Source organism: Falco peregrinus, chromosome 3 (assembly GCF_023634155.1).
Source record: "Falco peregrinus isolate bFalPer1 chromosome 3, bFalPer1.pri, whole genome shotgun sequence".
NCBI lineage: Eukaryota > Metazoa > Chordata > Aves > Falconiformes > Falconidae > Falco > Falco peregrinus.
The window spans coordinates 59,574,033-59,598,975 of NC_073723.1; the positions used below are offsets into that span (position 1 = coordinate 59,574,033).

The window sequence follows — 24,943 nt, forward strand, 5'->3', positions numbered from 1 at the left end:
ATTTGTCTACAGAGATTGATATAGGACATACAGAACGATATTTTACATACAAAACTCACCTAAAACTTTTACGCAACTCACCCTCATTGGTATCTATCACTTCACCAATTTTTTGAAATTTTTCCAAACTTTACTTTTGATGATTTTGTATTCTATTTTACTCCTTGCAACTGTCCTGATTTTCAGGATTTGCAAGATCTGAGTTTTAGCTGAAAGAAATTCCTAGCCAGCTCATAAAACCTAGGTGCCAATTATTTCATTGTGCTGATTTTGTAACACTGAAATATTTCTTCCCACTTTTAAAATAAAACCAGTGAGATAAGTGTTTGCAGGAAATCTCTAGTTTGTTTAAATTTCATCAATGTGCTCAGATAAATTCAGCAAAGCAAAGGCAATTCAGAGAGCTTCAATAATACACATGACTATACATCTTGTTCTTGATGAAAGACACTTTGTTAAACCATCTTCCTTGTTTTTTTCCTTTGGTCTTGAGAACCTAGTCACTGCATCCAGCCATGACTGTGGTCTGTTTTGAGCATTCAAGTCCTGAATACCAGAATTGTTTGCCACGTACCTACTGTGACCCACTGCTATGATGCCCTTTCCCCAAATCATCATCCAGCTTTTTAAACCATGCCTGCAGCATGCAGAAAGAAGCTAAAAGAGCCAGCAGGAAAGGGCAAAAATCCCAAATAATAAGTAGAAACTATACAATAGGAATAAAACAGATTTCAGAAACAGTTTAAAATAATAACTGTATGGTACAGGGAGTTTCATATAAAATATGGCTTTCAGAAGAACATAATTTTGTATTACCCAGTAAGTCAGAAGAGGTTGCTAATGTAACTCAGCAAGACTTTCACTATTCAGTGAGGACAAATTTATCTTTTTATTTTGCACATTGAGAGTTCCATCCCTGTAATACTGAACTAAAAAGATTATCGGAATCAGAATTTTTATGATGTTGTTGCTTTAGTTGTTATAATCATATAAAAATATAAAGACAGACCATATAAGGACAGATGTGCTTCCTATACTCTTTCCAGCGCAAGAATAAATGTGGAGCGCCTGATTCCATGAAGCCATCAGGACATAGTGAGATAGTACCTATATTTATGACTGTGCCTATGTTTGCTGATGATGTGCAATGCAAACCTAAGGAAGAAGACCCTCCCTGCATCAGCAGGCTAAAACTAGTGCCAGTTCCAGAGATCTGTTTGTTTCTAAGATAGGCAAATTATTTCAGGGATATGATTTTGTACCATGGGAGTAAACAGGATTTCCCACTGTGTTCAATTTAAATTTTTTTACTGGAAGAGAATGATGGGAATACAGAAACATTCCCTTTCTCAGAGTTAATAGTGTTATTACTTTTCACCCACTGTGCAAGCTTCCTACAGGCATCCACTTCCAATAGTGTGCACTTACAAAAAATAGCCATGCTGGGGGAATTCAAAGGGCCATGTTTGAAGGTGGAAGTAGTTGCCTAAAGAAGAGTGTTACCTGTCTCTGATACTATGTCCCTTGGCCTCAAGTCTGACACTCAACAGTCATGCATGCACAAGCAGGTCTATTTTGGCAGTGACTTTGACTGTAAGGTAAGGAAGTCACAAGGAAAGGCATTTTAAAATTAAAGTACCATTTAGAATTGGATAGGATTAATATAAAATAGGAAGAAAAGGTGTAATAAATAACAAAGGAGTACATGTTTAAAAATTTAGCCTCTCTTCCTTACCTATATTATACAATCTCATACTTATCAAGGCAATGGGAGGTGAGCTGGAAGCAGGCAACTGCCTTGAAGTTACTTTCTCTGTTTTCCTGAGCCTATTCCTCTGAGTTTACTTGTTTACTTTCTTATTTTAATAAAATTAAATGAAAATTAAATAATTAATAAAAATATTTAAAATTAAAGAGTCTGTTTTGGTACCTTGACATAACTTATATAAAAACATAGATAGGCATGTTTCTTTAGTACTCTCTGATTAAATACTGCAGGTGTAATGTAGTGATGCTTTAAAGGCAGTGAAATAAAATAATTGGTCAGAAGGTTACAAAATTGCTCTCTTTAGTTTTACTGAAGCTAAGGTTAGCTGTAAAAAACACAGCCTTCTTTCTGGCATTCTGGGACAACTTCCTCTACCAATTTCCCAACTTCCAAAAAACCCAAACCAAAAATATCCAACAAAAAGAAACCCCAAACAAACAAAACCCCTCAATCTAAATGGCATGGGAAGAAGGGCCAGACCTTCTAGAATTTAGTCAATAAATATCTAGATGACACCAACTGTTAAAAGGCAGGAGATCAAAGGTACATTTCTGAAATAAATAATGATACAAAAATTATTATAGCTGTGAGGAATTGTTTCCTATTTCTGCCAGATGTGATGAAGTGAAATTTTGTTCAGACTGATACAGAAAAAACGATGGCCTTAGCTATATTGAATACCAGCCTTCCTCTTTATTTTGTTCCTTTTATTTACCAGGTAAATATTTAACTATGTAAGCAAATTCATCACAGTTCTGTATTACACAGAGATAAGCCTCTATACTTTCTAGTTATTAATGGTCATTTCCTTATTTATCAGTAAAATAAATTGTTTGATACAATATTTTATTCTATATCTCAGCACCTCTCTATCTGCATTTTTATTTTCTCCACCTATATACTATAACTCCATTTTCCCTTGTGCTTACAAGGATCATGATTTTTCAGAGTTATGACATTATTGTTGTCACTATGGCACTCAAATTTAAGGAGTGGCCAGGAGTCATTTCAGTATCTGGCTCATTCCCAAACATTTTGGAATATTCCCTGTACTTCCGACTTGCCACTGGATGCAAAAATATTGGCTCTTTACATCTCATCAGGTGCCTCTTGTTGCCCACATACTATTGCTTAAAAAGAGTTATCTCTATCTTACATTTTGATGTTTGGTCTACCCTTAAGTAGAGAAGGAAGTCGAATATCTGAAATGTGTTTTCTTTTGAAATTTCCTGGTTTATCTAATAGACAAGACAATTCTCCTAGCTATCGCATTGTCATTTAAGTCTCTTTTCTCTGATTCATAGGCTTTGTATATCCAATGAGGGAATTACCATTCAAGCTGTAATAAAGTCTTGTCTAAATTTTTCTTTAAAAAAACCCAAGCAAGTAATGATCAGTTTTCAGTTAGCACCTGAAAGCTGTGTCCTGGTTTTGGCTGGGATAGTTAATTTTCTTCTCAGTAGCTGGTGCAGTGCTGTGTTTTGGATTTGGTGCAAGAATAATGTTAACAACACGCTGTTAGTTTTACTTGTTGCTGGGTAATGTTTATATTAAGTCAAGGACTCTTTCTTAGTGTCTGCGCTGAGAGAGCTGGAGGGGCACAAGGTATTGGGAGGGGACACAGCCAGGACAGCTGACCTGAACTAACCAAAGGGATATTCCATACCATGGCACGTCATGCTCAGTATATAAACTGCGGGGAGGTTGGCCGGGGTGGGCTGATCGCTGGCTGGGCATTGACCAGTGGGTGGTGAGCAACCGTATTGTGCATCACTTGTGGGTTTTTTTTTTCCTTTTGGGTTTTATCCCTGTCTCTCTCCCCTTTTCATTACAATTACTATTATTATTTATTTCAATTATTATATTGTTCTTAACTCAATCCACCAGTTATGCCTTTTCCCCCAGTTCTGCTCCCCATGCTGCTGCAGGGGGGTGAAGTGAGTGAATGGCTGTGTGGTACTTAGTTGCCAGCTGGGGTCAACCACAACAAGCTGTTTTTTCTTTATATTTGATTACACTACCTTTGCCTCATCTAAGCTTTTGTGCCTTCTCATTGTACTTTACCTCAGGCAATACTTCTAATTTTTCTCATTACAGCTGTTACCTTCACACCAGCATTAATAGTAAAATACCTTACACTTCCTCTTGTACTGCATCAAAGATCATCATATCTTTTAAGTGGTAATTTGTTCTCCATGTCTTGTGTCCTTTTCCCTAAGGAACAACATTTTTAAGAGTCTGAGACTGCTCTCAGTCTCAAAAAAATCATACAAAGCATCCTCTACCCTATCTCCCAATAAGACAGGAAGACCTTAAGACTTAAATTTCTTCCCTATATTCTCCCTGTAGAGGATTAATTATATTCCTTTTGTTTGGTCTCGTTATAGTTCAATTTCTTCTGTGTCCCTAACACATTCCACATAGGTCCTCCTTATCCAACTTCTTCACAGCCTAGTCATCTTTCTACTGATAAATGTGTCTTGATTTAATGGCATGTTTAAGTTCCATCTGCATTTCCCTTGAACAAAATTCACAATAGAGTAACATACATTGATGATATATACCTTATGAAAATAAATGGACCTCATCCTGCTGTTTCTAATAAATGTATCACTAGTCAAAATAACTTCTTCAATGACATAATGGTGGTTTTTTACTCCTTTAAGATATTTTTTATGCCCCTACCTCATATCCTTTTGCCCCAAGCGAAAGTCCCCTTTACAGAAAGGCACTAAACTGACAGGAAGCCTCACAGAAACTGGCATTTCTTCTGAGAAGCATCTATATCCTCATTAGTTTTGGCATTTTGTCCATTCATATTATTCTACAATGAACAATAATTTTTGTGTAGTTCTAACGGTGTATTTACAATAAAAATCACTCCCTACTGCATTCCCCAACACAATCCTCCATATTGAAGGAATTCCCCATTACACCGATTCTCCCAACACTCAGTAAAAACAGTCTCTGTTCTACCCTTCAAGTGGTGTTGACTTTGCTTCTTGTGAGTAAGCAGAGGGTTGCTATATTAGGAGGAGTGTGTGTGTCTGTACATATATCTACAAAAACCCTATCCAAAATCTTAAATATCCTATCCAAAACTGGATGGATCAACTGAATAGGTGGAATTTATAAAACATCATAAGAAGGATCAAATTTAATAATAAAACTAAATCATAAGCTTATGTCCTAGTATTTAAAAAAGGAAACCACTCAGGTGAACTTCAAGTAAAACTAGAGGCAGAAAATGGTAAATGAGATTGTTGTTGGAAAGCATCTGTCATGATACACGTGAACTGACAACATGCATTTTGACATTTCCTAATTTTCACAGAGGTGACTGCACAGCCTTAATAATGTTATTACTGCATCATTCTTAACCTTTTGACCCTTCAAAAAGATAGATGCCCAAATTGAGGTGCATTAACAGCCAAAGCTGAGCACAGCTGTAAGAAACTGAACACTGGGAATGCTGGAGACAGTTCCCTGTGCTTTGGGTAAAACAACTGATCTTGTTGTGTAAGAAAACGCATAGCAATTGATATAAATATATATGTGATAAGTAAATGTGTTACTGTAAAAAAAAATTCCTAAGATAAAATTCCAGCCAATATTTGGGAAAAAACACATCACTGCAATCATTATATAAACATCTAAATGACATTGTAGACTTTTACAGAAGGCCAAACAGAGGTAAAGGTAGATGAACTGACCTAGTTAGTTTATACTGTCAGAAAATACACGCTAGGTCCAAGTTCTATTCCGCAAAGAAAATGCATTACTCTTTCTCATGTATAAGTACCTTAGAAATATATACTTGTAATGTGTAAGTATATATATATATATATGCTACATATGCAACATACAGCATCATATATACATTATGTCTAATAAATCACCCTGGATACAGTTTTATGGCTATGGAAATGTTCCAGCAGCATTGATATCTTCTCCTTTTACATTAAGTTTACTAAAATACAAAGCAATTGTTACTGCTGGGTAATTTGATAAAAATTGAGTTGAAAAAACCTAAATTTTTTAAGTGAGTATCCATTGACATTTTTTAAATAAAGGGAAAACAATGAGTAAAGATCACTCTGGAGTGATACAAAGAGTATTCCAGAGATGTAAAACATTTCATTCAGTATCTTAAACTTACCGTCCATTCAGGGAAATATACAATTTGAAGTACAGTATCATACCTAACTGATGGTGATATACCCATAACCAATTCTATAATTAATAGGTTAATTTAATATTAAATTGCTTGTTACTGAACTGTAAACAGTTGAATATAGCATAGTTCTAAGAGTTACTTTTAAAATCATATCAAATGATAAGCAGCATGACCACCATGTTAAAAAGAAATATAAATTAAAAATACTCTCCTTGTTCCTAGTGCATGTATGTTTAAGTCTGTTATGTGGTAATGAAAAAATCACATAGGGAAGTATGGATTTTAACTTGTCTTGGTATGATCAGCTTTGTGAAATACCCATAGTTCACTACATGTAGACGTTTCACTGCTATTTAATGTGTGTTCAAGAGCCTAGAGTTGCTAGAGGTCAGCTTATCTTCAGTATGTCTACCAGGTCAGTAAGAACCTGTTTTTTTTCCAACTTTTAGTGTAAATAAATAAATAATTAAAAAAAAAAAAAAAAAAAAGGCTGCTGTGTAAACTGTGGAAAAGGAAGTTCTGTCTCTATCAGAGCTTCTCCAGGCCACTTCAATGCTGCTTCCGAGTTGCTGCAACCACTCCCCCATACTGTTCTTTGTACTTAATTTTTGGCTCTGATCTCTCTCTTTCATTATATTCCTCTAGGCCAAATCCATTCTTTCCTCTCATACCTTCTACACTCGCTCCACAGCTATGACACATCCTAGCCCCCTCTGGGGCCCTACTGGACATTTAAATTTACGTGCTTCAATTTTATGTTCATGTCAGACTCATGAAAATCATTCACCACCGCATTCAAAGACACCTGATAATAACACTGTCTGCACTCTGCAGACCTAGATAAGTACAAAGATGAGTTATCATATACATCATTTTCTAAGCCAAAATTGCAAGCTATCAGGCTACCTTCATTTCCATTAAAGCAGTTCAGATTTTGCAGTCACTTGGCTTCCTGCCTTTTACAAGTAAATCTGCAGAAAAATGAATAAAAGTAATGCAGAGACAGATCACGGAGAATGATCAGAGAGTAAGAAGAAAGGACTCACCTCCTTTAGTCAGTTTTCCATTTTAGTTTGGTTCAATAGTTAGAGTGAAGAGATTTTTGCACACTTCAATTCAGATGTCAGTTCCAATATTTGGTGCTTGACTGTTCTGAAACACAATGAAAGTGTAGCAGTTAAAAACTACTAGCCTGAAACAAGATAAAATTATTAACATGGCAAGCAGATATGTATTCACGAAAATCACAGCAATAGTAAGAGGCTTTATATCAATAGTCTATGACAAAGTTTTCACATGGTACCACACTGTCCTCCTTGCAAGAAAAAAGCACAAAAATATACAATACTTAGATTGTATAAAGCTGCAATTGTGGTGCCATCTCACATGCTTTACTCTCCCTGCACAACACATGAAGTTTGTTGGTTCTTTTACAGAAAGATACAAAGGCTAATTACATGTGATTGCCTCAGTAAATTTACTGTCCCTCTGCAAGTTTGCCTCTCCCTGAGTCTCATCCTTCTACAACCTTTTCTTACACTACATAAGCACCGTGGAGTCCTTGCTGCCTCTGTCTGGAACAGCAGAGGAGAATGATGAGAAAACTTGACCACCCACCCAGCTGTACACACAGTGCATCCCCACCAGCATTCAGTGGGTAGTGGACAAAATTGCAAATCACTGCACACTTAAATATACAATTTTTTTTAAAAAATTATATAAACTGAAAATTCATATTTCCAAGCCATTTTCTTTCTCTGGTAAGGAAAATGACACATATGTTTTTCTCTTTTAGTCCTCCAGTACTACTTACTAAGACTAACAGAAATAAGTGGCTTTCCTCTGTGTTCTATATTTGAGCTCTATGAGTCATCTCACTATTTCAAGTTTTGTTTCTCATCACTTAAAGGTCTAGTCTATTTTATTCTGTTTTTTTTTTTTTCATGTGAACAATTTGTAAGTACAAGCCAGAATAAGCACAAACATTTTTTCTTGTAAATGCAGTTAACAGCTCCAATCAAAATTTACTGAAAAGCTTATTAAAAGAGATAAAAAAAAAAAATGTATGTCTAAGAGTTCTTAGATACTAGCTTTAGATGATACTGAAGTACAATCAGTACAACGACTCGTTCAATATGTTGAAAATACTGACGTTATTTTACTCTCTTGATGCTCATTCAGAGTAACACCTTTACACAGACCACAGTTAATGATTGGGCACTAGTTGTCAGAAAAAACAAGTAAAAATTTTCAGAGCAAAAATAACCTGTAAATATTACAAACTCATATTTATAAAGCCAGAGGAGACCAACCTGATCAGTGAGTCTGATGCCCCACTTCCCATAGGCTAGAAAACTTTCTTTAATTAACTGCTTTGGAAATGGGAGGCACATCTTAGTAAAGCATCAAACGGGACTGAAATTAGCTTCCAAATAACAACTAAGAGGACAGAAGAGGACAGGAACAGCCTCTAAGCACAAGACAAGTTTATTTCTGGGAATTCCTTAACCTCAAAAGCAGTCAAATTGATAAAGGCTGCAGTTTGCCTTTTGTAACTGTCTTTTTATTTGCTATGAGACCTGTTTCCAAGATGAACAAAATTCTTATACTATTTCAGAGCCTCTGAAACTATCAGAATAGAAACAGATTTCCACTAGTACTCCAACGACAGCACTTTTGTATAGCTGGCTTTGAGGGCCTGCCTCTCCCCTGAGGTATATAACCATCTTCATTGTATTTCTTCCCAAAACTAAAGCTAATTTTCAGTTCTTTCTGTACAGGCATTCTTTAAATATTTCTTTCTGGTTTGTGCAGGTTTTTGAGTCAGAAGGGGGAGAAAAAAATGTTTAAAGCAGTAAAATGTGATGGTAAAAGCATCAGTTTGGCAGTGGGATCGAAAGAGAGGTATAGAACTGGAAATTAATCTTAAATAATTTCAGAAATGCATAGATTTCCAGCTGACAGGTTTTCTTTTGAGGGAGGCTTTAATTTGACTACAATATTGACTAACTCATAACCATTTCAGATTTTCCTTGAGAGTATAAAATTGACAGAGTATATTTAATTGAAACAAGTAAACTGGATTGATTTTCTCATATAAGATCCCCTTAGGAAGCTTTCAAAGATAAATCTCTAAAGGATCAAATTGGGAAGGCCTTAATGCAGAGTCTTCAGTTGTAAGGACTTCTCTGAACACATTGAAACTCCCATGTTTGAGGATTTGCTTTATAAACTTGCTGAAGGTGGGCTCGAACGGGTTTCTCTTAGTTGGAAGCATTTGCTTGGACAAGAGGAATCTGAACTTGTCAGATGTATTTAGTGATGACAGGGACACCGAGGCCATGCAATGTACAGGTATCACCTGCATCAAACAAGTGTTAAGCACACTGTAAGCCACGGCCTAAAATGTAAAAGAGGAAATAAAATTTGAGAGGAACTTTCTGCAAACATATAAATATATATGATACAGTTTTCAGAGATGGTCATGGATTAGTGTGCTTCAAGCTCTGTACTACACATGGTACTATCCAAGTCAACAGACCAAAATAAATCAATGTTGTTTTAATGGCTTTCAAATTTGTTTAATTCTTCATCCCTTTTGCTTTTGGTACTTATTTGTGCATATCCATGCATGCGAGCCTTCTCTGCCCACTTTCCTTACTTTTTATTGAATCAGAGACACACAACCAGAAAAAGTTCACCGAAGACCAAGATGATGATGGCAGGTACAGAATGACTATTGCATGACAGACAAATGAACAGGGTAAGACTACTTGGCCTATGAAAGAAAGAATTGAACCATGGAAGATTATGAAAACATGACAGGCATGGAGAGGGTTAGTAAAGCTATTTTTTTCACTGCCTTATTCTGCCCAATGCAAGAACTAGAGGGTGTCAAATGAAACTGGTTAAGAATCACATTCATAAAAAGGAAGAAAGCAGAACAAATGAACAAAGGGACTTGGCTCTTTCTGAAACATGCAGTTGCACTGTGGAACTTGCTGCCACAGGAGGTTATGGGCATCAAATCATGCCTTCAAGGGGAGTCTAGACAGGTGCAGGAAAATGAAATTCCCTGATTTTAGCTAACTATAAATGTTCAGAAACATTGAGCTCAGAAAGACCCAAGGTTCAAGACAGCTGGAGGCTAAGAGCATATGCTTGCCACATTCTTGTATTCTTTCTTTTGGTCTTTGATGCATGAAATAGAATGTGGGACAAAGGACTGTTGGCCTTGACATTGCAGCCATTTTAATGATCTTCTTGTAGTACACGCAACAAGCTGTGCACACTGATATCCCCACCCAGCATACAGGAAAAAGAGAGCAATTGAATAGAAAGTGGACAGGATTCAAAAGCTTTTTTAGACTGATGTGTTTACACCACTGTGAATGACATTGAAATATAGAAGTACAAACTGTAGGGCATCTGATCCCTTCTGTTTAATTTCAGACTGTTGCTTTTTCATGAAAAATGTGGACATTATGAATTGACTTTTCACTCAACAGACTTGACTTGAAACTGCTTCATAGCCTGTAATCACTGCTACAGCAGGAATCAGACCTACATTAACCTCCCCAGTTTCTGGTTCAGTTTTAGCACACAACAGTGACTCAAATCACCTAGGTATTGTATGGCAGATCATTGAAAAAAAGCAGAGTCTTTAAAACCCACTTTTAGGTGGAAAATACTAACTTCACAACTGCTATGTAGTTCTAGCTAGATCTGGTCAGAAATACACCTAGAAAAAAGTGTGGTGGAGAACAGGAAAAAGGGAATAACCTGGAACAAGTGCCCAGGGAGGGTGTGGCATCTCCATCCTGGAAGATATTGAACACTCAGATGAACAAGACACTCAGCAACTTGATGTAATTTTGACATTAGCCCTGCTTAAGCAGGGGCTTCAGCTAGATGACCACCTTTAATTCCTTTCAACTTAAATTATTCTGCAATTCTGTAATTAGTATGAACATTATCATTAAGCTAAATTTCAGTGCAGAAATGAAGGGCAGGTCTTCAAATATTTGATTACACAGTAAGCCACTCCATTTCTCTTCTACTTGATATATCTCCATATTCCTGGGGTTCTGCTGTCATACACCATTTTTAATTATCAAATATATACTGTAAAAGAGATGAATCAATTTTTTATGAAGTAAAAGTAATTTGTAGTGAAAGTGGATGACTATCCATTTCTCTGTAAGCAGTGTCAGGATACGGACCTATTTTAACAGCCCAAATTTGTTCCATTACAGGAATGTCTTAGAGTGGCTTTATATATAGTGCACCCTTTCAATGAGGGTACCCAGGGTGGCAAATGGCAGATAACCTCAGATGTTCAGAAGCGACCTCTTTCAGAACATGATTTAGTGCATATTAAGCCACTAGCACCAACAGTTTTTCACTTTTTAAGCACTAGGCAGGAACCTCACATATTTGCTACCCAAATTATAGCCAAATAGTAATAATTACAGAAATGAGGACTCCCTAGTAACAAACTGCCAAATGAACTTCTAAAAATTTAATTAGAACCATACTAGTGCAGTAGTAATGGGAATATCATAAAGCTTAGCAATGAGCACAAAACTCAACCTTCTTCCTATAAAGCCAAAACCGCGCTATTACACACTTATTCCACCTCATTTGTAAAATCAACAGTCCCCTCAGACAATTAAAAATTATGCTAAGTACTGAGAGACAGTAAATTACAAATACAATTAAGTAAATAAGAAAGCCCAAGTCTCTACTTAAATATGCTGCCAATTCAGCTAATCCAAGCACAGCAAATATTAATGCAATACTTCAATGTCTACAGCTCCACTCCTGATCTACAGTAATAATAATACATTAAGATTTTGTCCATAGTCAGAGCAAACTGCTTATTTTCCCCAAGACAACTGGAGCACGGAGTTACCAATAATAAGCTGCTTGTATCTTCCATCATCCTGCTGGGGAAGGTGGTCAGAGAAGACGAGCACTTTTAGCTTTATTGTATTTGCCACCAATTATACACACACAGTCTTTTGACTATACTTTAAACTGAAAAGAAGCCAACCTGAAGCTATTTAATGATCATTAATTAAAATCAATGCTGACTAAAGGGCTCTGCAAAGTGTGATTTTTAATTGTTCTGCTTCAGGAAGTGACTAGACAATCACTACTGGCATTCCTTTGCTCCTGCATCCAATGTGGAAACAATTCATACCTTGAGAAAACCTTCTGATTTCTGCAGCTAGCACACCAATGAAGAAAAGTTTAAAATCCCGTATCAGTGATAACTTCAGATAAGTATTATGCAAGAAATGAAATCTGTCTAAAATTATGCTGACAGCACATGTCACTTGCCAACAATGTACAGTAGTGCTGATGTGCACTGTTATCTGTTTATAAGCTCACAGAGAAACGATTAAATACAATTTAATTCATTCAAACTTGAATATGTATTTATACCACTATATAGCAGCATGTGAATGGCAGACATTTCAGTGTCTCACAGCACTTGTATTATTCTCAGTGCAACCTCATAAATATTAATTGCTTTTGAAACTGATTTCTAAGTCTGCACATGACAAAAAGGAAAAATCCCAAGCGCAGGCTTTCCCTCAACATCAATCCACAGGAGGAATAAAATATTCTTTATGAAATATTCCTGCATCAGCACCAGTAGGAAGTTCTGCAATCTCTTCAAGTTGGAGGTAAATGGTTTTAATTTGCTCTTCATTGTAAGTGAAAGAATCAATTATATAAAGCCTTAATATTTCCAAACCTGTTTTGCAATAAGGAGAAGTTTCCAGAGCTTCTTACCCAAAACTACCCCACTGTGAGATTTTTCATGGTATGTGCATGAAGGACTTGGCTCAAAAGCAGGTAGAAAACTAAAGCAGAGGAAAATTAAAAAAATAATAATCATAAACCCACAATCTTCTGTATTCCCCCCCCCTCCGAAGTCTATGTATTTTAATCAAGAATAGTTACAAAACACAAAACTAACAATGTCTGAAAGGGATGACAGAAAGCAAAAAATCCGAGTGCAACAAATGAAAATGAAGGCCACAGACAACACCTATAGTCATGCTCACTCTTAACCACTGCTGCTGCATTACTCCTGCTTATAAATCCTTAACCTGCCTCACCTGTGCCTGGTAGACAAGCACTTCCAGTGAGGTGAAACTCTCACACACTGGCCGCAGAGGAGGGGCTAAGCAGCTAACGCAAACAGCATTGCAGCTGCTGTGCAAAATAGGTCAGCGAAGTATGAGAGGTGTCCAGACCTAGCAACTAGGCACCCAGCATGCATGCATGCAGTATCATCCCAGTTTCAGCTATGTTAATGGCATGAGCAATGGATGAAAATACATAAAACAGCCTCATGAAATTAACAGCCATGGTCAGTCAGCCTGTCCACTACTCCTAAGGAAGGAAACAAGAAAGAAAAATTTTAGTCCATGATTTATACAAAATATTTTCAGTGTGAAGCACTGTGCAGAGACTGGCCAGTCCATTTCCCTTTACCATTTGATACATATATAGAGATATATTTATTCATACCACATATGTGGCGGAAGTCTTTGCAATTGTACCTGCAGAGTCTGGTGAAATGTTATAAAAAAACAATTACAATCTGTTGCTTTCACAAACTGTTATACATTCTATGCAATTCATGACTAAAATTTATGCTGGGACAGGCTGGAGAGCTGGGCGGGGGGGACCGAATGCAGTTCAGCAAAGGGGGTGCCATGGGGGCCTGGGGGGCATCGGGAGGAACGTGGCCGGCAGGTGGAGGGAGGTGATCCTGCCCCTCTGCTCTGCCCTGCTGAGGCCGCACCTGGAGCGCTGTGTCCAGTGCTGGGCTCCCCAGTTCAGGAGAGACAGGGAACCGCTGGGGAGCGCCCAGTGGAGGGCTGTGAAGGGGATGATGAGGGGACTGGAGCATCTCTCTTAATGAGAAGGAAGGCTGAGAGAGCTGAGCCTGGAAAAGACGGAGAGGGGATCTTATCAATGCACACAAATATCCCACGTGTGAGTGTCAAGAGGACGGGGCCAGGCTCTTTTCAGCGGTGCCCAGTGACAGGACAAGGGGCAACGGGCACAAACTGCAGCACAGGCAGCTCCATCTGAATATGAGGAAGAACTTCTTTACCTTGAGGGTGACAGAGCAGTGGCACAGGCTGCCCAGAGACGCTGTGGAGTCTCCTTCTCTGGAGACATTCAAAACCTGCCTGGACACGATCCTGTGCAACCTGCTGTAGGTGACCCTGCTTTAGCAGAGTGTTGGACTAGACCAGGGGTCCTCAAACTACAAACTACGGCCCACCGGCCAGATACAGCCCCCCAGGGTCCTCAATCCGGCCCCCGGTATTTACAGACACCCCACCCACCCCCGGCGCGGGGGGTTGGGGGGGGAACCAAGCAGCCGCAGATGGCTGCCTGCCACTGCATCCGTGTGCCGGCCCCCTGTTTAAAAAGTGTGAGGACCCCTGGACTAGACAATATCCACATGTCCCTTCCATCACCAACCATTCTGTGATTCTGCAAAAATAGCTGTGCATCATAGAAGTGCTTCTAACACAACTCTGCCAATTTTTAAAACCCCATTTACCTCAAATGACATTTCCACAAACGTATAACAGTCCATTCCAAATTATTATAGAATTACATAATATACAAATTACAAATAGAAAGTACACTGGTCTCCATATTCCTCACAAAGCCTTTGCATCGTACCAGTTCAGCCTGACTTCCGGGAACATGTATACAAGGCAAAAATATTGTGCTTTTAAACCACTCTAAGTTTTTATCCCTCTCTTCCTCAAAATAACATGACAGGCAGTAAAAGACAGAAAACAAAAACTAGGTATATAATTTTTCATGGTACACAGTGAAAAGTAGACAGTTTCAAAGTACATCTTCCAGAATCTCATGTGAATTTTAAACATGCCCAGCTCATGTTTTTATTTTACAAAGTCCTACTCCTGTAGTAATTGAAATTCCCTTTGCTTTGAAATGCTGAAATTCTGTTTTCAGACTAAATAGCAATCACAAGGCATTTGAGCAGTTTTTGATACTGAACATGTTAAAGAACTGCATGCAGCTGCTGCACAGAGAAGTTCTCAATTACACAGTTGGTTGAAAACGTATTGTGTAGTAAAGAACTCTACTTATGCAGCAGAATTAGGAATCTGCAAATGGGGATACTTCGATAATCTAGTCAATTTTTTTCATAAAGGTTACTTTTCTAATAATATAAATCAGTCCATCTTTCAAAATACTTAAGAGCACATTTACGTCTCTTTAACATTTCCTGGTGAAACGACATCCTGTCTCTTCACTGTGGATATATGACAGAGGCTATCCCTGTAAATATTCATGATTAAAACATCTGGCTAGATAATAGTTTTCCCATATAGTATGCATTTTTTTTTTTTTTTGTTCAGTCATCATCTATTGGCTGTGTTTAAACTCAAGCCTTCAAACTTGCCAAACACGGTTCTGGATATTGCACTGGATGTTAAATGATGAAAGTTTACTCTTGCATGAATTCCTACCAAACTCAGCTGTTTTCATTAGTCAAGACACAGTAGGGATCGTGTGTTATTTCCTGCACAAATAAACATTCCTTTTGTTAGCTGAGAAATTACCCTTTTTTAAATTTTATTTCTTTTTAAACCAGGGTAAGCCATGTGTTTTTCCGCTGCAGCAAGATGAGAAGAAAAGACCTAGGAAAGTTCAAACTACCTTGTTAATAAAGCTGATTCATAAGTCTACAAAATAACCTTATATGTCACTGACATAAATTACTGCAAGTGGTCATATATAAGTTCCTGGTGCACAAACAAGCAAATAAAAAAATACAACTATAAATCGTGTGTGTGTGTGCGCGTGTGTATGTTTGTTTGTTCGAGTTGTTTTGTTTTTTAAACAGAATAACAGACAATACTGTCAGGTTGACCCCAGCAGAGATTTTTCTCTTTATTTTGTGCTAATAAGCAAGATGTCAATACAATTTTATGGAGTCATGAACGTGGTGCTTTAGTCACACGTGTTTGCTGCTGGCCTACCTCTGCTCACACTGGCTGCCAATATGGGTGTTGATTTGAATGGGAACACAGATTGAAGTGAAAAGATTTTTAAAAATCCTACACGATGCATCAGTTTTATTATATTTAATTACACAAGCACTGGTTTTCAATTATATTTTACTGGGAGAAAATTGAAGAAACCACCTAATCAAAACTTTTTATACATTATTTTCTGATTGTAGACTTCACAGTGTATCAGTATGAAAGAGAATTGTGCAAGGACAAAGAGAGAATACAACTTCTGTAACTGCATGTTGGTTTTGCTTAATTAGTTTATTAATTGCTTGATTAGATAGTTTGTGCAGTACTTAGGAAATGTAAAGCAGTGATAACTGCTAATTAATCACATAACATTCAACTACAGCCGCAATGTGTAACAAATTGTAACAATTTGTTGCAATGTAACAAAATGTATGTAACAAAATATAACAAAATGCATGTAAGAAAATGTAAAAAAAAAAAAAACAAACCGCAAAATGGTGAAGAAAGAAGCAACTTCCTTCATCAGGAGAAACAGAACTGGAAAGCAGTCACAGGCAGCAAACAGTAGGCTGGAGGTGCAGAAAGCCTGCTTCATGGCAAGTGATGGAAGCAAGAGATGAGGTGAATGAATTACACTAAAAGCGTTGCCCAACTGCTTATATTAAGAAGAACATATGGTGGAAAAGAAGCAGAACTGCAAGGAAAAATGACAGTTTCATTGAATTGCAAGTGAGAGGTAAGAACTTCAATATCCACTGTGACAGAATACTTCTATGTGTTATTATAAGCTCTGGTGGATGTTGTCTTAGACCAATTAATGAATTGGAACATTTGATCCTGCAGCATTTAGTGCAGTTAACGTTGGAGGTGGAAAGGTGCTCCTGCTAGCATTTTCTGATGACCTAATGAACCTGCTCTCAGTGGAACAGCAGTTTCTGCTGTCAGAATGACTTGAGAGCTGAGTGATAAAGGGAAGACAGTATTTATCACTTCTTCCAAGTCCAAAAGCATGCATAAATGGATGAAGCAAATGGAACAGAGTACCTAGTGATGGTAAAAAAAAGCAGGAAAAAGGGTCTAGTTGTATGAAACATGCAGAAGAGAGAAAGAGGTATCTGCTGCTCTAAGAATAAAGTTGAGTTCAAGAAAAACACCTGCAAAGGATGACAGGAAAAAGAAATTTCACATCATTTATGCCAAAAGTCAAAAACTTGAAAGCGAACTACCAAAGAAAAAAAGGCTAAAGTATTCTGCAAGTGAAAATAAAACCCTTCCAAAATATTTCTGCCATGACTTTCAATGGTAAAATTATACAATGAATAATAATAAGAGATTAAACATACAGCTAGATATTCAAAGGTATAGCAAAATAATGAAAAAAGATGAAAAATCAAATTAATATATTCATCATCATAAGTAATAATAATCAGTCTTAAATACTATTATTTCTATGATATCAAAAGTATTCCGTATAATACTAAAGAAAGTTTTAATACCACTTTATGAAGATGTGGGTTTTGTTTCTTGATTTTTTGATTATTTTCTTCAGCCTGTCAGTATATGTAAAACAGCCTGCAGAGATGATTTAGTGGTACAATTTATAAGTTGTTTTTTAATGTTGCTTTAAATATAGAGAATGCTGAAAAATCTGATGGATGCATATCTTAAGAGATAAAGAAGCCAAAACCATTTTGCAATACCACTGTTAAATTTGTCTAATAATGCACAAAAAGTCAATCGGAGATCACTTGTAATTTTCAATTAATTTGTTCTGACACTTCGTTAACTCTTTATATTTCATTTTTGTGATCATGTCCTACTGAGTTTTCCTTTCATTAGTTTGGGATATTTGCATCAGTTTTATTATTTATTAAATTCTCCTTAAGATCTAATGCTAAGGCAAACTAGGATGAGCCTTGTTAGTACTCTTTATTTTATATTGTTTACCATAATAAGGGGCAAGTATGCAGGAATTGGTGTTTTATTATTCAGGAAGGCATTATGAGCACCCTCTTTCCCTGGAGAACCTTAACGTGAGCTGTAGGTCAGTTTTAACTTCATGGTCATGGAATGTAGGAAAAATTATTTAATATGTTGAAACCCCTTAGTGGGAGAACTAGGTCTTCAGCACCAACTGCTTCGGCGCACTGATCCCACCTTCTTGTGCTCTGGTAGTTTCTGAACAGATACAGATACTGCCTGTGGCACCGAGTCCAAATGCCCAGCTTACCACTGTGCATTGTTGGTACTCGCACATTTTTACTGAAAAAAGCTACATACACCCCATGTGATGATGACAATCAAGTTATATTTAGTAAGCCAAGAACATACAAGTCCTCCAAGTACATTTTGCCCTCTATCAAGCCACACTGGAGGAACAGAGGCTCACTCTAGCCTCAGGCTGCTAATGGGGGATGGGTATTTTGTTAGTGGTTGTGGCTTTCCCTCCCACATACCACCTGCAGATTCAGAATACATCACAACCTGCATTATGCTCAGATTTCAGGTTTCTGCTGAAAAGATGAGGGCAAGAAAATGTTTTCTTTCACCAGAGCTAAAGTTATGACTCCAGGGGCCATTCCTGATCTGGTGTATCTAAGTCCCACTGAAGAAAACTGTGTCAGGCTTTCCAGATGCTACATGATCATATTTTGAGCATAAGGAAATGCAGCTGAAGGTAACTTCTAAAAGCTTTGAGGCATTTTTTTGTTTGCATTTCACAATCCTTCCAGAAGATAAAGGCACATGGCAAAACGCACATCCTTAATTTCTTCACACTTTACACCTCCATTTTATTCAAGTTGCCACATTTTTGCAGTTATTGCAAGTTTTGTAAATAGATTGCAATTGTGTATGTCCTAGTGAAAGACTTTTTTTATTTTTATTTTTTTTTTTTCAATCTGGAGAAAGTCCACAGTCAACAGATCTTGTGTTTTGTTAGCTGAACACAACCACCTACATGTACTAAAACTTGACCACAAAGTGACATACAAATTACTTAACCATGCCCCTTGTGCATTTCTGTGTCCCTACACAAAGAATAAAATGAGTTGGGGCAGCTTTTTCTACCAAGGTTGCACAGGAACAGCTGGTTTTTAGTGTCTCTGGTCTAGCAATTCTCATAGAGGTCCCATAGAATTCAGACCTCCAACAGATGAATCTTCATGACATGCTACAAAAAAAATTGATTGTTTAAGCTTGTAATGACATGCTGGATGTTACGTGGTGCATGACCCACAGTCCTAATGAAGACTTTGTAACAGAACAGACAGTACCCTAAGAATATTCATCTGAGTTTTGACTGATCACTTGGTAAATTTTGCACTAATGGCAGATGACAACCATAGGATGGAAAACCATCCTCAAACATTATCAAGTTTCTTCAGCTGGCTCTTGCCTTGTTCCATTTTTTACATAGTTAACCAATTACTGTGACAGAGAAATCAAGTCTTGATACAAGCAAATTCCTTTTAAAAATTTCTCTGAATGAGTATAGGGTATTTTATGTTTTAATCTTCCCAACCCACGCAAACATACTCCTTAACCCTCTAGAAGAATATCTTATCCTATTCGGAACTTCTTTGCTCCTCCTTTTGTTAACCATGTTTCTCTAAAATCTTGCTATTTAAAATGTAGTAATCTTTATTTGATAACATATTCAGAGATGGATAATTCAGAGATTTTTAACATGAGCTCTTGAGGAAGTGATTGATAAATGCACTGGCAAAACATGCAGTAAGTGCCTGTGGCATGGTCTCCATATAATGTTGGCTGAATATGTTCTTTTGCAGTCTGAACTGTTGACTGGTAACATTGGCTTCTGTCTGCTAGACTACAGAAGATGACATCAGACCAGAGATGCTTTCATTCTAGGTTAGTGGATACAACATACCAGAACAATACAACGCTGAAGTGCTTCAGCTTCTGAATAACTTCCTGTTGCAGCAGCCACCTGTAATATGAACATCAAATGCACACATTTGCTTGCTTTTGGTAAATACATTTTGTATTCTGGACTTCTCAACAAACCATGACTGTCTCGGCATTTAGCAGCTGACTGTCATGCAGAAGGTGTCACTGAATGCTAGCTTTTACTTAAATATGCTGGCACTCAAAACTACAGCACATTATAGACACAACTTAAGTGGTGAGACTGTCCATCCATAAAACTTAGCCTGTGATTTTCAAAGTCTTCAGATGGGAGGAACCTTCATTTAAACTCATTTAGATTTCTCCACTGAAGTTCCTCTTATCAGAAATTAAAAACAAAGTGATAAGTCAAGTGTAAAGACTTGATGAAACAAACACTTGTGAAAATTCAAATCACTACATTGAATGCTAAATGAATTATATTAATACCTTGTGAATTAGACTTTTGGCCCAAAGCAATTGAACTACCTCATTTGGTACTTAAAAACGTTGTGGCAGCATTATAAATGTGTAAGGTTTCCCAAAAAATGACACACCACTTGTTCTTTTAATATTAATGTTAGCAGGAAAACAAAACAATTTTAAGGGAAAAAAATCCTGATTTTGCATGCAACTACAATGAGTGCTGGCTTTCTGTCTAAGAAACAATTACAATTGGATGGGTTTTTAAATAGTTTCCTAGCATTTTTCTGAGCAGCCTGTAGCACTGAAGTTTTGAGCATGATTTTGCATTTGCAATCAGAATGAGTCACAGCTAAAGATTTTTAATGCACTACTTGTATAAGACATAGTATCATGATATCACTGTGTATAATTTCCATTCATTGTAGATCATTTTTGTCAAGAAATAGCTATTACAATTGCATGAAACTTGGTAAAACAGATTTTCACTAAATGACTTCACCATGATTTGATTTCATTTGATTTTTCCCCTCGTTATTAGGCTAATAAAAATTAGCCATGTTAATTGGCTGAATGACTTTCTGTAAAGGCAGGTTTTTCAGTTGAAATTTTCAAGTACAAGATGAAAAATCTAGTCCAACCTCTAAACAAGTGTTTAAAAGTCTGACTGTAACATGTATCTACTGTTCTGCTGATTACAACCCCTGCCAAAACATTAAAAACAGACACATCAGGACAAGAAACATAGATACCATATTTTCCAATATCCTGCTTATTAAACTCAGGCAAGAGTCTTCCTACACATTACTCAATTACTATTGTGCACTATCTTTCCTGTATCCCAGTATCAACAAGCATGATATATTAAGGCTGCCCAAGCAAAAAAAAAATATTATAGAGTAACCCATGTGATTTACCAGAGCTCATTGCAACAATAACCAAACTTCCTTTCCTTAAAAACCTATTATCCACAATTAGGTCCCAACAAGATGATTTTATTTTTTATCTGGGAAGTATTTTTTTCTCAAGAATAATTCTCAGGAAAATTTTTCTGTAGCAGTTTCTCCACTAGATCTGACCAGCAGTCCACTGGATCTGACCAGCAGTCAATATACCCTTATACCATATCTGCAATAGACATCAAAGGCATGAAAGCCAAAGAAGATTCAAGTCACAGAACTGCTACCATGTGCCTTGTGGTAGGTCAGTTCCCAAAGGTCGAGCTAGGTAATGCATCAGACTGAACTACTGACCTACAGCCAAGCTATCCCATCAATATGAGTTATCTTTCCTACGTCTTCTTTGCTCACTATGAAAAATGAAATCTCTTTTTCTATAGTTACATTTCCCCCCAATACTTTCCTCCATTTTGAAGGCAAAAAAAGATACAGTTGAAAAGTTTCAACCTGTTTCAGAAAACTATTGGAAAACACTCAGCACCTTGAGATGATAAATTTCAGAACCGAGAAATCCTGGTGGATAAAGGATTTTGCATGTAGAATACTGAACTGGTATCACACCTGTTTTGAAACCAATTCATTAATGTGTCATTCCATACAGACAGATGAAGTGCCACAACTGACAATTTCACTGGCAATACTGAAGTGGAGGCTATTAAGACTGTAATGAAAATCTGAGGGACTGATAAACAATAACAAGGAGGGTGGTGTTTATAGGGCTGTTGCTTGCGTCACAAGTTGTTTACTAGAATGGGAAGCAAGTGTACCTGTTTTGCAACAAACTTGACAGAGATACCCTGTGCATTTGTGCTTCAGGTCTCTGATGCAAAAAGGAAGGTATCAGAATTTCTGTTGTGCCCTCGTCCAGCCTTATCTTTTAACTCTTCTATCTTTAATTATTGCACACAAGCATATGGACCAGGATAAAACAGTTTTCAGATGAAATCAGTCATGTTATAAGATACAGAAGAAATTATAAATACCCCAACTCAAATATCAAGATACATCTGTTTTGTGTTGGGTTTTGGTTTGGTTTTTTTTTGTAAACATGTATTATGCAAAAGAGCATTTGTTTGAATTTTCAAAAGGACCAAAATACTAGCAGTTTTTCTTTTTTTAGCCACCCAGTAAAAAAACAATCCTCTGAAATTTGATGTCAATTAGAGGGTTGTTGTGTCCTCTATATCCCACATAGCACCTGCACAACCTGTATTTCTCCAAACCACAGACATTTTAATTCTATAAAGGATTCCTTTTCACTCCATTTTAATGGCCTTTTAAGTATTTTAGGTTAGTTGCATGCATGTACATGAATTCACAATGCCTCTGAACTTAAAATCTGTATACTTGGAAAAACTACAATGCAGTTTTGCCTGTGCAAAGCCATACAGTGGCAGTGATGTGACAGCCTACAATAAAACAGTCCTATTTTTCTCATTTTCTTTAGTCTCAGGTTAGTAAGCTTTTCAGACTTGACTGAAGTTTGCATTCCATCAGCAGCAGAGGGAACAAGTTTCTGCAGTGCAGGATGATTAATAATTTTCCCACCTTTCCCAAGTTGCTTGTGTTTTCACAATTTGCAAAGAAGATATGTAGTTTAATTTGACAATGACTCACTTTCCATGAGTACCAGACAGCCACGCATGAGGAGGCCAGAAATTCTAATTTTACTGTAATCTTGTTACAAAACAATTACTGATTCATTTTACCTTCCTTTAACTATCCAGAGAGCTGTACAGAACTGGCTGGTGCATCTATGTGTTTGTAAGATACACTCTATTTTGTCATGTGAGGCAGATATGTGCTGGGTTTGGGAATGGGGGAATGGATTGCAGCTCTTTAAGGATTCTTTTAACAATTGCATTTCTTTAACAGTTCTCCATGGTAGGACTGTCTTTATTTATGCAATGCCTAAAACAACAGGTCTTTGAATATTGATTGGATTTCCCACATACTGCAGTGACTTCTGCATTAAATAGCAGCACCATAAGGGTATTAGAAGTCCATTTTTAATAGCAATGCATTAATGAAACAAAACCCCAATTCACAGTATAGGCCTACAAGAAAAGAAAGCCAGCTAAACCAGGGGTGAATGCTACTGAAGCAGGAAATGCTTCAATACCAAGTGCAGCTGAGGTCCCTCAACAGAGCTTACTTTGACTGCAAGATGCAGAGATGGATAAGAAATAGAATTCAGCCAGGGCTGAATGAGATTGGTAGGACTATTTGTCAGATATTTTGGTTTAATTTTGTTTTGCACAACCAAGGGACTGTCCTTGGTCAGTTAAATAGGTTTTTGCATAGAAAATGCTATATGTGTGTTTCTGACTAAAATAAATTTAACTCAAAAAGGTCAAGAAAAACTGTATCATTAGACCAAATCAATACTTCAGAGTCTGTTCGGTGTTTTTTCAGTATACACAGAACAATACTTAGGTAGTTCTAAGAAAGGGCATCCCCCCGTGACTTTTAAAGCCCACAAGGAGTGTAACAAACAAAGCCTGAACAGAGCACGGACTAGAAGAAACTCTCTTTGCCACAGAGAAGATGATGTAGAACTTCATAATCTTAACTTTACTAGCAGAACAGATTATGGTTTAATGGAAGAGGTTTGTTTTTACAGAGTCTTCATTGTCTCAGCACAAAGCCTAGAGGCCAAACATTCAAAAATCGAGGAAGTCAGATGTAAGACTAGTAAGATAAGATGTTCAGAGGTATCAAAAAGAGATTAAATATTCGCGTTCCACTTGATTTCAACTGAGATCACTGTTAGAAAGCTGCTCTACCTGACTGCCTAAAGAAGATAGTATCTTATGATCTCTCCTCCCCACTGTCTTGGTAGCTTAAAAAAAACCCTACCAGATGATATGTCTCATTATATGTTACCTCTCTAGGAAGAAATGCAAGTTCTTTTTCTTTTCTTAGGAAAAGGGGTGGAATCTTTCTTAACCTTCTTCCTATTACAGTATCCCAGCCATCTGCATAGGTTTGCAAAAATGTTATTCACATGACCTAAATTCTGAACAAACATTAACACCTAACTACCATCTTATTCCTAGCTGTACTTACTCTTGGAAAGGCAGGGAAACACTGCTGTGGAAAAATCATGAGTGCTTTTTTACTCTGTCCTATTTTACAGTGTAATATCAGATATTTAAAGGGCATTATGCTGACCATCACTCACCTTCAGGAACATTCCAATCTATAGTTCAAATGCCACATTTCCAAGTTCCATCTCCCTCACTTTATCTTCCCAATTGAAAAGTAACTCTATTTTGCCTTTTAAAAACACTTATTGACAGAGCAACTCTCTCACATTGTTATCTGACAAGAGGGTGGATGAATAGGTTTTAGCATTTCTAAAGGAATATATAGCCGAAAAGAGTCATAAAGTGCATACACAAGTGGAACAGTGTTGCCCAAAGCAAGGTTGTGAGCTGTTTCAAATACTGCAACTGCCCATACAGCCATTTGCTCTCACATATAAGTATTTCCTTGTCACACACACAAAAAAACCTCCAACCTGAGTCCCCTTCATAGAATATTCTCCTCCATTGTTTGTTTTACCACTTTATACACGGTCCAATATGTCAATATTGGTGCAGAGAACATTTAACCTAGTCCCTGAGACACAAAGCTTTGTGCT

The 24,943-nt window shown here is 37.1% G+C and overlaps 1 protein-coding gene across 2 annotated transcripts in view; it reads right to left on the reverse strand.

The window, feature by feature from the left end:
• Window positions 1–24,943, reverse strand: part of DLGAP1 (DLG associated protein 1) — a 430,204-nt gene that overhangs the window by 257,771 nt on the left and 147,490 nt on the right. For both annotated transcript variants that reach the window (XM_027785332.2, XM_055800551.1), the window contains one exon: window positions 6,992–7,097. The gene's annotated coding sequence lies outside the window, so the exon portion shown is untranslated. The remainder of the gene's footprint in view (window positions 1–6,991; window positions 7,098–24,943) is intronic.